The sequence below is a fragment of the Oncorhynchus clarkii genome, chromosome 29 (assembly GCF_045791955.1).
Source record: "Oncorhynchus clarkii lewisi isolate Uvic-CL-2024 chromosome 29, UVic_Ocla_1.0, whole genome shotgun sequence".
Taxonomy (NCBI): Eukaryota; Metazoa; Chordata; class Actinopteri; order Salmoniformes; family Salmonidae; genus Oncorhynchus; species Oncorhynchus clarkii.
Window position 1 is genome coordinate 30,155,094 of NC_092175.1, and position 13,319 is coordinate 30,168,412.

At 44.0% G+C, this 13,319-nt stretch overlaps 1 protein-coding gene across 1 annotated transcript in view; it reads left to right on the forward strand.

Annotated features, from left to right (window-relative positions):
• The window catches only part of LOC139388498 (leucine-rich repeat and calponin homology domain-containing protein 2-like), a 73,434-nt gene that overhangs the window by 15,748 nt on the left and 44,367 nt on the right, over positions 1–13,319 (forward strand). The window lies entirely within an intron of this gene.

A 13,319-nucleotide genomic window follows, 5' to 3' on the forward strand; every position in this document is an offset into this window, starting at 1 on the left:
CTTCACAAGGTCCTTTGCTGTTGTTCTGGGATTGATTTGCACTTTTTGCGCCAAAGTACGTTAATCTCTAAGAGACAGAACACATCTCCTTCCTGTGCGGTATGACGGCTGCGTGGTTCCATGGCGTTTGTACTTGCGTACTATTGTGTATACAGATGAACGTGGTACCTTCAGGTGTTTGGAAATTGCTCCCAAGGATGAACAAGACTTGTGGAGGTCTACAATATTTTTTCTGAGGTCTTGGCTGATTTCTTTTGATTTTCCCATGATGTCAAGCAAAGAGGCACTGAGTTTGAAGGTAGGCCTTGAAATACATCCGCAGGCACACCTCCAATTGACTCAAATTATGTCAATTAGCCTATCTGAAGCTTCTAAAGCCATGACATAATTTTCTGGAATTTTCCAAGCTGTTTAAAGGCAAAGTCAACTTAGTGTATGTAAACTTCTGACCCACTAGAAATGTGCTACAGTGAATTATAAGTGAAATAATCTGTCTGTAAACAATTGTTGGAAAAATTACTTGTGCCATGCACAAAGTAGATGTCCTAACCAACTTGCCAAAACTATAGTTTGTTAACAAGAAATTTTGAGAGCGATCTTAGTGCCATCTTCGCTTTAAGTTGGTAAATAGACGGCTATGAATAATACAGATGAGAACTCTCTTGGTAGATGCGGTCGACAGCTTATCATAATGTACTCTACCTCAGGAGAGCAATACCCCAAGACTTTAATATTAGACATCGCGCACCAGCTGTTATTGACAAAAAAGACACACACCCCCCCCCACCCCTCGTCTTACCAGAGGTAGCATCTCTGTTCTGCCGGTGCATGGGAAATCCCCCCAACTCTATATTGTTAGTTTCTTTCAGCCACGTCTCGGTGAAACATAAGATGTTGCAGTTTTTTTTTATTACCTTTATTTAACTAGGCAAGTCAGTTAAGAACAAATTCTTAGGCCTAGGAACAGTGGCAGAACGACAGATTTGTACAACCCTTCTGATGTCCAGAAGTTATTTTCGGTCATAAGAGACGGTAGCAGCAACATTATGTACACAATAAGTACAAAAATAAGTTATACAAAACGCAAACAAAATAACAAAATTGCACAATTGGTTGGGAGAATGTAAAACGTCAGCCATGGTCTTCGGCGCCATCTACTACCACATTTTTATGTATAAACCCACCTCAACCACTCCAGTACCCCTGAATATTGAATAAGATACAGATCTGTATATACTTGCATTCTCATGTTTCTTTAACTTATATCATACATTGTGTGTTTTTCCTTTTATTATCTATATTTATTATTGTTATTATTATTATCACTGTATTGTTGGGAAAGAGCTCTCAAGAAAGAATTTAAGGATACTGTTTTACACCTGTTGTATCCTGTGCACGTGGCGAATCAACTTTGTAACTTGAAACCACACAGTGCTATCGGGAGAGATCCTGGTCACCCTGTACAGGCAACCAAGCCTCCGTGGCTCCCTCACCTCAATCCTATCTCCCTGGGTGAAGATGGGCAGACAGACACAGTGGGTGAGGAAATCAATGCTTAACCGTTAAAGGTGGGGAGTCCAGACAGACACCCCTGTGTCAAATGACCATGAGGTTTCTAAACAGGCTGATCCACATTTAACACCCATGCTACTTTGACTTTGTTCTGCAAAGGAAGACTCTCAGTTCCTCTGAAACCAGGGACTTGTTTGGAAACTGTGTTTGTGTATGATCCTTTTTAGATACAGTGGGGAGAACAAGTATTTGATACACTGCCGATTTTGCAGGTTTTCCCACTTACAAAGCATGTAGAGGTCTGTGATTTTTATCATTGTTACACTTCAACTATGAAAGATGGAATACAAAACAGAAATCCACAAAATCATATTGATATCATTTTTAAGTAATTAATTTGCATTTTATTGCATGACATAAGTATTTGATACATCAGAAAACCAGAACTTAATATTTGGTACAGAAACCTTTGTTTGCAATTACAGAGATCATACGTTTCCTGTAGTTCTTGACCAGGGTTGCACACACTGCAGCAGGGATTTTAGCCCACTCCTCCATCCAGACCTTCTCCAGATCCTTCAGGTTTCGGGGCTGTCGCTGGGCAATACGGACTTTCAGCTCCCTCCAAAGATTTTCTATTGGGTTCAGGTCTGGAGACTGGCTAGGCCACTCCAGGACCTTGAGATGCTTCTTACGGAGCCACTCCTTAGTTGCCCTGGCTGTGTGTTTCGGGTCGTTGTCATGCTGGAAGAACCAGCCACGACCCATCTTCAATGCTCTTACTGAGGGAAGGAGGTTGTTGGCCAAGATCTCGCGATACATGGCCCCATCCATCCTCCCCTCAATACGGTGCAGTCGTCCTGTCCCCTTTGCAGAAAAGCATCCCCAAAGAATGATGTTTCCACCTCCATGCTGCATGGTTGGGATGGTGTTCTTGGGGTTGTACTCATTCTTCTTCTTCCTCCAAACACGGTGAGTGGAGTTTAGACCAAAAAGCTCTATTTTTGTCTCAGCAGACCACATTACTTTCTCCCATTCCTCCTCTACATCATCCAGATGGTCATTGGCAAACTTCAGACGGGCCTGGACATGCGCTGGCTTGAGCAGGGGGACCTTGCGTGCGCTGCAGGATTTTAATCCAGTGTGTTACTAATGGTTTTCTTTGAGACTGTGGTCCCAGCTCTCTTCAGGTCATTGACCAGGTCCTGCCGTGTAGTTCAGGGCTGATCCCTCACCTTCCTCATGATCATTGATGCCCCACGAGGTGAGATCTTGCATGGAGCCCCAGACCGAGGATGATTGACCGTCATCTTGAACTTCTTCCATTTTCTAATAATTGCGCCAACAGTTGTTGCCGTCTCACCAAGCTGCTTGCCTATTGTCCTGTAGCCCCTCCCAGCCTTGTGCAGGTCTACAATTGTATCCCTGATGTCCTTACACAGCTCTCTGGTCTTGGCCATTGTGGAGAGGTTAGAGTCTGTTTGATTAAGTGTGTGGACAGGTGTCTTTTATACAGGTAACGAGTTCAAACAGGTGCAGTTAATACAGGTAATGAGTGGAAAAACTAACAGGTCTGTGAGAGCCAGAATTCTTACTGGTTGGTAGATGATCAAATACTTATGTCATGCAATAAAATGCAAATTAATTACTTAAAAATCATACAATGTGAAAACTTGCAAAATCGGCAGTGTATCAAATACTTGTTCTCCCCACTGTATGCTTGCCTGAAAAAATGATTCTCACGGGACCTGGCCGTCCCTCTAAACTTTCAGCTCATACAAGGAGAAGACTGATCAGAGATGCAGCCAAGAGGCCCATGATCACTCTGGATGAACTGCAGAGATCTACAGCTGAGGTGGGAGACTCTGTCCATAGGACAACAATCAGTCGTATATTGCACAAATCTGGCCTTTATGGAAGAGTGGCAAGAAGAAAGCCATTTCTTAAAGATATCCATAAAAAGTGTTGTTTAAAGTTTGCCACAAGCCACCTGGGAGACACACCAAGCATGTGGAAGAAGGTGCTCTGGTCAGATGAAACCAAAATTGAACTTTTTGGCAACAATGCAAAACGTTATGTTTGGCGTAAAAGCAACACAGCTGAACACACCATCCCCACTGTCAAACATGGTGGTGGCAGCATCATGGTTTGGGCCTGCTTTTCTTCAGCAGGGACAGGGAAGATGGTTAAAATTGATGGGAAGATGGATGGAGCCAAATACAGGACCATTCTGGAAGAAAACCTGATGGAGTCTGCAAAAGACCTGAGACTGGGACGGAGATTTGTCTTCCAACAAGACAATGATCCAAAACATAAAGCAAAATCTACAATGGACTGGTTCAAAAATAAACATATCCAGGTGTTAGAATGGCCAAGTCAAAGTCCAGACCTGAATCCAATTGAGAATCTGTGGAAAGAACTGAAAACTGCTGTTCACAAATGCTCTCCATCCAACCTCACTGAGCTCGAGCTGTTTTGCAAGGAGGAATGGGAAAAAATTTCAGTCTCTCGATGTGCAAAACTGATAGAGACATACCCCAAGCGACTTACAGCTGTAATCGCAGCAAAAGGTGGCGCTACAAAGTATTAACTTAAGGGGGCTGAATAATTTTGCACGCCCAATTTTTCAGTTTTTGATTTGTTAAAAAAGTTTGAAATATCCAATAAATGTCGTTCCACTTCATGATTGTGTCCCACTTGTTGTTGATTCTTCACAAAAAACACAGTTTTATATCTTTATGTTTGAAGCCTGAAATGTGGCAAAAGGTCGCAAAGTTCAGGGGGGCCGAATACTTTCGCAAGGCACTGTATTGTGATTCTCATGATTCTATATGTATTGTGATTATCACAATTCTATATGTATTGTGATTCTCACGATTCCAAATGTATTGTGATTCTCACGATTCTATATGTATTGTGATTCTACATGTATTGTGATTCTATATGTATTGTGATTCTCACGATTCTATATGTATTGTGATTCTACATGTATTGTGATTCTATATGTATTGTGATTCTATATGTATTGTGATTCTACATGTATTGTGATTCGATACTGTTATTTTGTGTTTCAATGTTCCAAACATATTGTTCCCCATATGTCTGCTGCAGAGTGAGCCATGAGAGTTTTGATCAGTCATGGAAATAGAAGTACTGAAAACGAATTGTCTCTCTATTTAAAATTGAGTTTTAGTGCAGGTACAGCCAACTAGTGCAAAAACAATATTCCGATATTGTCAAAACAATACGATATATTATAGGAAATAATGTCCCAATATGTTACAGTATCGATTTATCCACCCCCATCACTACAACTCTCTAAATTAAGATTGTACTTTGACAGTGACAGAATATTGTCAGTTCAAAACAAATGATTGTATACATTCTATGCTGCTTTGTATTAAGTGATACTACTCAATGTTAGTCCGCAGGTTGATGTTTATTGGGATGAGTTTTGTCCTGGAGGCAGGACTGAGTAATTTATACTAGATTTTTATTTATTCTTAACCTTTATTTAACTAGGCAAGTCATCGAATTCTTATTTACAATGACGGCCTAGGAACAGTGGGTTAACTGCATTGTTCAGGGGCAGGACAATAGATTTTTACCTTGTCAGCTCGGTGATTCGATCTAGCAATCTTTCGGTTACTAGACCAACGCTCTAACCACCAGCTGGCTACCTGCCTAGTGGTTAGACTTTGAATGTCCTTTCCTGACTTGATGAAGAGGCTTCAGCCTGGTGGTTTGGCTGGGGGGTAGTCAGCCTGGTGGTTTGGCTGGGGTGTAGTCAAGCCTGGTGGTTTGGCTGGGGGGTAGTCAGCCTGGTGGTTTGGCTGGGGGGTAGTCAGCCTGGTGGTTTGGCTGGGGTGTAGTCAAGCCTGGTGGTTTGACTGGGGTGTAGTCAAGCCTGGTGGTTTGGCTGGGGTGTAGTCAAGCCTGGTGGTTTGACTGGGGTGTAGTCAAGCCTGTTGGTTTGACTGGGGTGTAGTCAAGCCTGATGGTTTGACTGGGGTGTAGTCAAGCCTGGTGGTTTGGCTGGGGGGTAGGTAGTCAGCTTGGTGGTTTGGCTGGGGGGGGGTAGGTAGTCAGCTTGAAGGTTTGGCTGGGGGGTAGGTAGTCAGCTTGGTGGTTTGGCTGGGGGGTAGGTAGTCAGCTTGGTGGTTTGGCTGGAGGGTAGTCAGTCAGCTTGGTGGTTTGGCTGGGGGGTAGTCAGTCAGCTTGGTGGTTTGCCTGGGGGGGTAGTCATACTCCTGGTTTGGCTGTGGGTAGTCAGCCTAGTGGTTTGGCTGGAGGGTAGTCAGCCTAGTGGTTTGGCTGGAGGGTAGTCAGCCTAGTGGTTTGGCTGGAGGGTAGTCAGCCTAGTGGTTTGGCTGGAGGGTAGTCAGCCTTGCCGGCCCTGTTCTGCTTGAGCTCTTTGGGCATTAACAGATGTCTGCCTGTATGTCTGCCTGGCTGCCTACTTATGCCACAGATGGCGTTTGGTCAGAGGCAAGGATAGAGACAGACAAATGGACAGCATCACAAAAGCAAAGCATCACCCTTCTCCCCACCCCCTTCCCCATCAACCCGTGTGCGGCCGTCAGATTCATGTGTCTATCTGGGATTTGTTGTTCTGCTGAAAGTCAGAGTTAGGGGAGCTTGGTCCTGTGTGCGGGGGGGCTGCTCTCTCACCGCTCCCATACAGCGCTCCTGTTTCTCTGACATCACAGGATAGGGATGAGCCGGTTACATGGGTAGACACACGTATTTGAAACCAAGGCTCACCTATGCTGTACAACATGAATGATGCATGTTGGAAGACTAGCTATCAGCACAGAATTGGCAGCAAAGCCTTTATTGGCTGCTGAAGCTGTGCCTTAAGCCTCACATTGGGGTGTGTGTGTGTGTGTGTGCGCGCGCGCGTGCGTGTGTGCGTGCGAGAAAGAGAGAGCACTTTTGTCTGTCTAGATTTTTTATTTTTATTTTTTATTTTACCTTTATTTAACCAGGCAAGTCAGTTAAGAACAAATTCTTATTTTCAATGACGGCCTGGGAACAGTGGGTTAACTGCCTGTTCAGGGGCAGAACGACAGATTTGTACCTTGTCAGCTCGGGGGTTTGAACTCGCAACCTTCCGGTTACTAGTCCAACGCTCTAACCACTAGGCTACCCTGCCGCCCCCCTAGATGTGTCTGTGTTTGTGTCTGAGAGACAGAGATAAAGACAGGAGACTATGTGTTCGTGTGGGAGAGAACAGAGATCAATATGTTCCTGAATCCATGTGTGACTCTACATACAGTACTTCCCAATAGCTATGGACTCATATTCAATTAAGCCAATGAATGTGTTGCTAAATAGTTTAATTGGTGCTGATGGAGCTGCTGTAATCGTAAGTAATATGTCATAATTGATCTGGGCTGTGTATGTCTGTGTGTGTGTGTCTTTACAGCTCCTCACACAGGTCTGTAATTACTGTGCTAGCCCATGATTATCCAGAGCTCAGGCTCCATCACACACAGTCTCAAATGGGCCAATTAAACCTGCATCAGAGTGCATGTGTGTGTTTAAGGCATGAGTATATGGGAATGTTTGTGTGAATCAACACACCGTTTCTTTAGAAAATGTTCATCTTTGTGTGACCGGGCCTAATTCATCACAGTTGTCAAAGTGAATCGACTAGCAATCTTCAAAATGTTGATGCGATTTTGTCAAACATTATCTTTACATTATCTTCTGACCTTGGTCAGGAGTATTTTTCATACAGACTAAATCACCTCAAAATGAAGGACGTAGCCCAAGGTTGGGGTGAATAACAAGGGGGGGGGGGTTGTATCTCTGTTGGGGTCTACTGCCCCAAAGCAATACCGTGGGCCTTTTTGTCCCCTCTGGCTGATGGAGTAATGGAGGAGACCTACAAGCATCCATTTGCAGCTCGGTCTCTGGGGAGTTGTAATGATACATCCTCAGGTTGTGAGTGGGAGTGATATAGTGTGGTATAGAGTGATATATGCCAACCCCCTCTCCCTCTCCTCTCCCCATCTTTCACTGAGAGGGTGACCCTGCTGTGGATAGAGAGGTCCCTGGAGGAGTGATGTGGGGCGGGGGGATTATACCCCCTCTGGTACACAGCTGAGACGATAGGTTTCCCCCCCAGCCCCCTCCATCATCATCAGCCCCTCCACACAGCCCTCCACCTGAAAGGCACTGTGAAATAGGGTACTGTGACTTCTCTACAAGCTAAATTACTGGCAGTAACAGGGGTTGATGTGTTTGTGCCTTAGCCCACCACCATTAGGCTTGGTATAAGAATTGGTGTATTTGCCTGGCTAGCTCTCTGTGATGTAGCCAGGCAGACCAGGGTTATACAGCAGTCCTCTAAGGCATCACGGCTGTGCAGTGAGGGACAGGAGGATGAGAGATGTCACTGTCACATGGGGTTCCCATCACTGCCTCTCCATGCTGCAAGTCTGCCTGTCTGTATGAGGAACATTATGACATGTCTGTCGAATTCGCTTTGTCACGTCACATGCCAAAGCCGAGTACTGCTTGCCAGGTCTAGGACACTTCTGCTTTGATCCTTGTTAAAATGATTATCACTAACAAACATGCATTATATCATTACTAGATCATTCATTTCTGTCCGTGAAAAGAATGGGGCTTGTGCATAAGCATTATCTTAGGTTGAAGAACTGTTGTCTGCTTCTCCTGTGTTGCTCTGAATGATTCCTCTTGCTGTTGTGCTCTAAATGTCTACAGCCATGTTGATGGATAGGGTGTGGAGAAAATCAATGGGACTCTAAGACATGGAGCATGCAGGAAGGGGATTTCACATATACATAGAGAATGGGGAGCAGGAGTTGTTTCTCTCTCTTTCACTTGCTCTTTCTCTGTAATACAGTTTGGTGTGGGGACACCCCCTTTCCCAACTGTCATGATGATGTGTAGGGGCTGGCTCCACTCTCTATCCAAGATGGGCTGGAATCTAGGCCTGCTCTCTCTGTTTCTCTCTCTTTCACTTGCTCTTTCTCTGTCTCTCTCTCTCTCTTCCTCTTTCTTCTTCTCTCTCTCCCCCCCCCTCTCACATTCTTCCTATAGCCCTTTCTCGCTCTTTCACACTCTTCCTGTCTGTCACTCTGTCTCTCATATGCATTCCAATCGTATTCTGACCACTGAATGGGCTGCCATCTGAATATTTAATGAGGTCCCCAGGTTTCCTGCAGATGGGAGGAGAGGAACAGGGCTGGAACTGCTGTGGGTTTGGTGGCTGACTGGTGAGAGGCAGGAAAAGACTCCTCACTATTATGGTAATCACTAATTACACCCTAGCTGATTAACTGGCATTCCCTCTCACTGATGAAGTGGGTCTAGTTTTTATTTTATTTTATTTTATTTCACCTTTATTTAACCAGGTAGGCTAGTTGAGAACAAGTTCTCATTTGCAACTGCGACCTGGCCAAGATAAAGCTTAGTAATTCGACACATACAACAACACAGAGTTACACATGGAATAAACAAAACATACAGTCAATAATACAGTAGAACAAAAGAAAACAAAAAGTCTATATACAGTGAGTGCAAATGAGGTAAGTTAAGGAAATAAATAGGCCATGGTGGCGAAGTAATTACAATATAGCAATTAAACACTGGAATGGTAGATCGGCAGAAGATGAATGTGCAGGTAGAGATACTGGGGTGCAAAGGAGCAAAATAAATAAATACCAGTATGGGGATGAGGTAGGTAGATAGATGGGCTGTTTACAGATGGGCTATGTACAGGTGCAGTGATCTGTATGCTGCTCTGACAGCTGATGCTTAAAGCTAGTGAGGGAGATGTGAGTCTCCAGCTTCAGAGATTTTTACAATTCGTTCCAGTCATGGGCAGCAGAGAACTGGAAGGAAAGACAACCAAAGGAGGAATTGGCTTTGGGGGTGACCAGTGAGATATACCTGCTGCAGCGCGTGCTACGAGTGGGTGCTGCTATGGTGACCAGTGAGCTGAGATAAGGCGGGGCTTTACCTAGCAGAGACTTGTAGATAACCTGTAGCCAATGGGTTTGGCGACAAGTATGAAGCGAGGGCCAACCAACGAGAGCGTACAGGTCGCAATGGTGGGTAGTGTATGGGGCTTTGGTGACAAAACGGTATGATAGATAGGCTAGTTAACACAGTGTCCAAGGAGGGGCCAGAAGTATTCAGTATTCAGAATGGTGTCGCCTGCGTAGAGGTGGATCAGAGAATCACCAGCAGCAAGAGCAACATCATTGATGTATACAGAGAAGAGAGTCGGCCCGAGAATTGAACCCTGTGGCACACCCATAGAGACTGTCAGAGGTACGGACAACAGGCCCTCCGATTTGACACACTGAAGTCTATCAGAGAAGTAGTTGGTAAACCAGGCGAGGCAATCATTTGAGAAACCAAGGCTGTCGACTCTGCCAATAAGACTGCTGTGATTGACAGAGTCGAAAGCCATGGCCAGGTCGATGAATACGGCTGCACAGTAATGTCACTAATCGATGACGGTTATGATGTCGTTTAGAACCTTGAGCGTGGCTGAGGTGCACCCATGACCAGCTCTGAAACCAGATTGCATAGCGGAGAAGGTATGGTGGGATTCGAAATGGTCAGTAATCTGTTCACCTGTCAAGGTAATTAGCATTATTCTACACCATTTGTGAGGACACTGACTTATTAGAGTGCATTCGTAAAGTATTCAGACCCCTTCATTTTTTCCACATTTTGTTACAGCGTTATTCTAAAATGTATATAATAATTTTCCCCCTCATTAATCTACACACAATACCCCATAATGACAAAGAGAAAACATGTTTTTAGATTTTTTTGTCAATAAATAAAAAACAGAAATAACTTTACATAAGTATTCAGACCCTTTGCTATGAGCTCAGGTGCCTCCTGTTTCCATTGATCATTCTTGATATTTATACAACTTGATTGGAGTCCACCTGTTGTACATTCAATTGATTGGACATGATTTGGAAAGGCACACACCCAGTTGACAGAGCATGTCAGAGCAAAAACCAAGCCATGAGGTCAAAGGATTTTTGTATTTTTAAACTGTATTTTTAAACGTTTAAGACTGTTATTTTATTTCATGACCGTCTACATCCATAACCGGTGGTTATACGGTAATTGTGCCAGTCCTAACTCTGAAGAGGTTATTGGAGTTTTTGTCACATTTCATTAGCTGTGTGATGGAGCAATGATGTATCCATCTTCTCGCCTCAGAACTCTGCCTCAGGAACGGAGTTAAACACAAACACTTCATTATGGAAATGTCTCCCACACAGTAAATGCTGCAATTTGTAACAGGCTTACTCAGAGATGGCTCCCTTATGTTCGTCCAAAACAGCTCTTTCTCTCTGAACAGAGCTACAATACTGTGCTACAATGTGTGTGATAAACAGTGGGGTCTGACTAGCAGTGATGCTTGTTGTGATCCCACTTTTCCTTTGATGTCTTGTCTCTGCCATGTGAGATCTGACTGGATGGTAGCCCCAGGTTCCTATTATCATTTGCCTGACTAGTAATTCCCAGGAAAACGGAAAGAAAGGAATACGTCTCTCATGAGTGGAGGAGATGCAATTGGAATTCCTCCTGGTTGGGCTTTTACAGATTAAGAATGTACAAAAAGACAATCAAATATCTGGATTTGAGCTTGTATAAATGCAAGGATCCGTTGGGCATCTTTATGCAGTCTTGGCTTTGAGATTAGTGATGAGAAAAAAACAAGGCCATAATATCAAGTAGTCTGCCAAGACCTGTGATTGGCCTAGAGATAAAGCTTTAGTCCTGCCGTCTCTGCCCTCTAATTAAAACAGCATTGTGTTGGCAGACAACACCCTCCTACTCACCATGCTGAACACTCACTCCTACATACAGACACAGGGCTGAGACCAGTTTGTTAGATTGCTCAGGAACCAACTCCCTCTGTGTTTGAGGAGCTTGACCTTTGTTTTAGTTTCATTTAGAAATCAGTTGTATCAGCACAACCTCCTTCCCTCCTTTGCATGCAAGCATGCACTACTGAAGCACACACAGACATGCATATCAAGGCATATAGACACGTCCCCTCATGTGATTCAGTTGCTTGCCGCTCCCCTCCTCTCTGCGTGTGGTTGCCATGGTATCGGTAGCCAGGGCCTTCACAGTTCCTTCACGGAGCACTGCAGAACTCTCCTTCGTAGAGTGAGGGACACATGCAGAGCCTAGACTACTCATGTATGGGATCAGACCCTGATTGGCCTCTTACATTACAGTTACGTTCACAGGAAGATACTGTATGTAGACGTTGTAGGAATAGACAGAATGTACAGTGAACATAGCTATAGTGATCATTCCACATTGTGCATGAACCATGTGACAGAATATCAGTTGTTTGTAACGCACAGTGTGGTTGTGGTAGAATAGTGTGTGAGGAATTGAGGAGGTGGTAAACTAGTGTAGGCAGCTTGTTGTGAATGGAGAGTGGTGCAGTAGGTAGGTACAGTAGCTGTATTGCAGACCGTGTAATTTGTGAATGGAGGAGCTGCAGTGAGTTTGTTCCAGGGGGTGGAGGAGGAGCCTCTTCCTCCAGACATCATTGGTTCTCTGAGAGGCAGTGGTGGCTGCCAGATAGCACAGCTGGGGATCGAGCTGAGGCTAGAGCGGAGGCTGAGGAGGGGCACAGTACAATGTGCCAGGCACTCCACTCGCCATGACATCAATTATTGGACAGAGGGATGGGCCTACTGCATCACAACCATACAATCTTATCTGAAAGGGGCAGTGACATGTTCCTCACGGCTGTCTCTCTCGCTTCTCTTCTCTCCACCTCTCTTTATCAATCATTCTTCTCATTACGCACCGTTTCATGACCCCTGAAATCAGTAAGCCCTGTGAGTCTAATTAATTCAGCAAAATATTACTGTGAACGAGGGCAACATAATTATAGTCTCTTTACACCAGGGGTTCTCAAAGTGGGGTCAGCGGTACTGCAGGGGGTCCGCGGCCAGATCTATAAAATATATATATATTTCAACCACTCCACATATGTATTGTTAACAAACTATAGTTTGTCGGTTAGGACATGTACTTTGTGCATGACACAAGTCATTTTTCCAACAATTGTTTACAGACAGATTATTTCACTTATAATTCACTGTATCATAATTCCAGTGGGTCAGAAGTTTACATACACTAAGTTGACTGTGCCTTTAAACAGCTTGGAAATTTCCAGAAAATGATGTCATGGCTTTAGAAGGTCATTTGAGTCAATTGGAGGTGTACCTGTGGATGTATTTCAAGGCCTACCTTCAAACTCTTGAAGTGCCTCTTTGCTTGCCATCATGGGAAAAACAAAAAAGATCAGCCAAGACCTCAGAAAAAGGTCCTCCTTGGGAGCAATTTCCAAATGCCTGAAGGTACCATGTTCATCTGTACACACAATAGTACGCAAGTACAAACGCCATGTGTTATTTCACAGTTTTGATGTCTTCACTATTATTCTACAATGTAGAAAATAGTACAAATAAAGAAAAACCCTTGAATAAGTAGGTGTGTCCAAACGTTTGACTGGTACTGTATATATATTACACTTTACTACCAACAGATGTAACTACTTTTTGCCAAGGGATCCATAGAATGCGTTTAAATTGTGTATTACAATACAATGTAATATTATTAACCTACAATGTATGTACTTTCCCCGGGCCCGAGGCTTGGTTTGTCTAGCCATGTACTGCAGACGTCATAATAAATAAATAATAAAACTCCTAGTGGGCTATTCTTATCTCACTCGTGTTGCGTTGTGATTATGAGGGGGTCCCTGA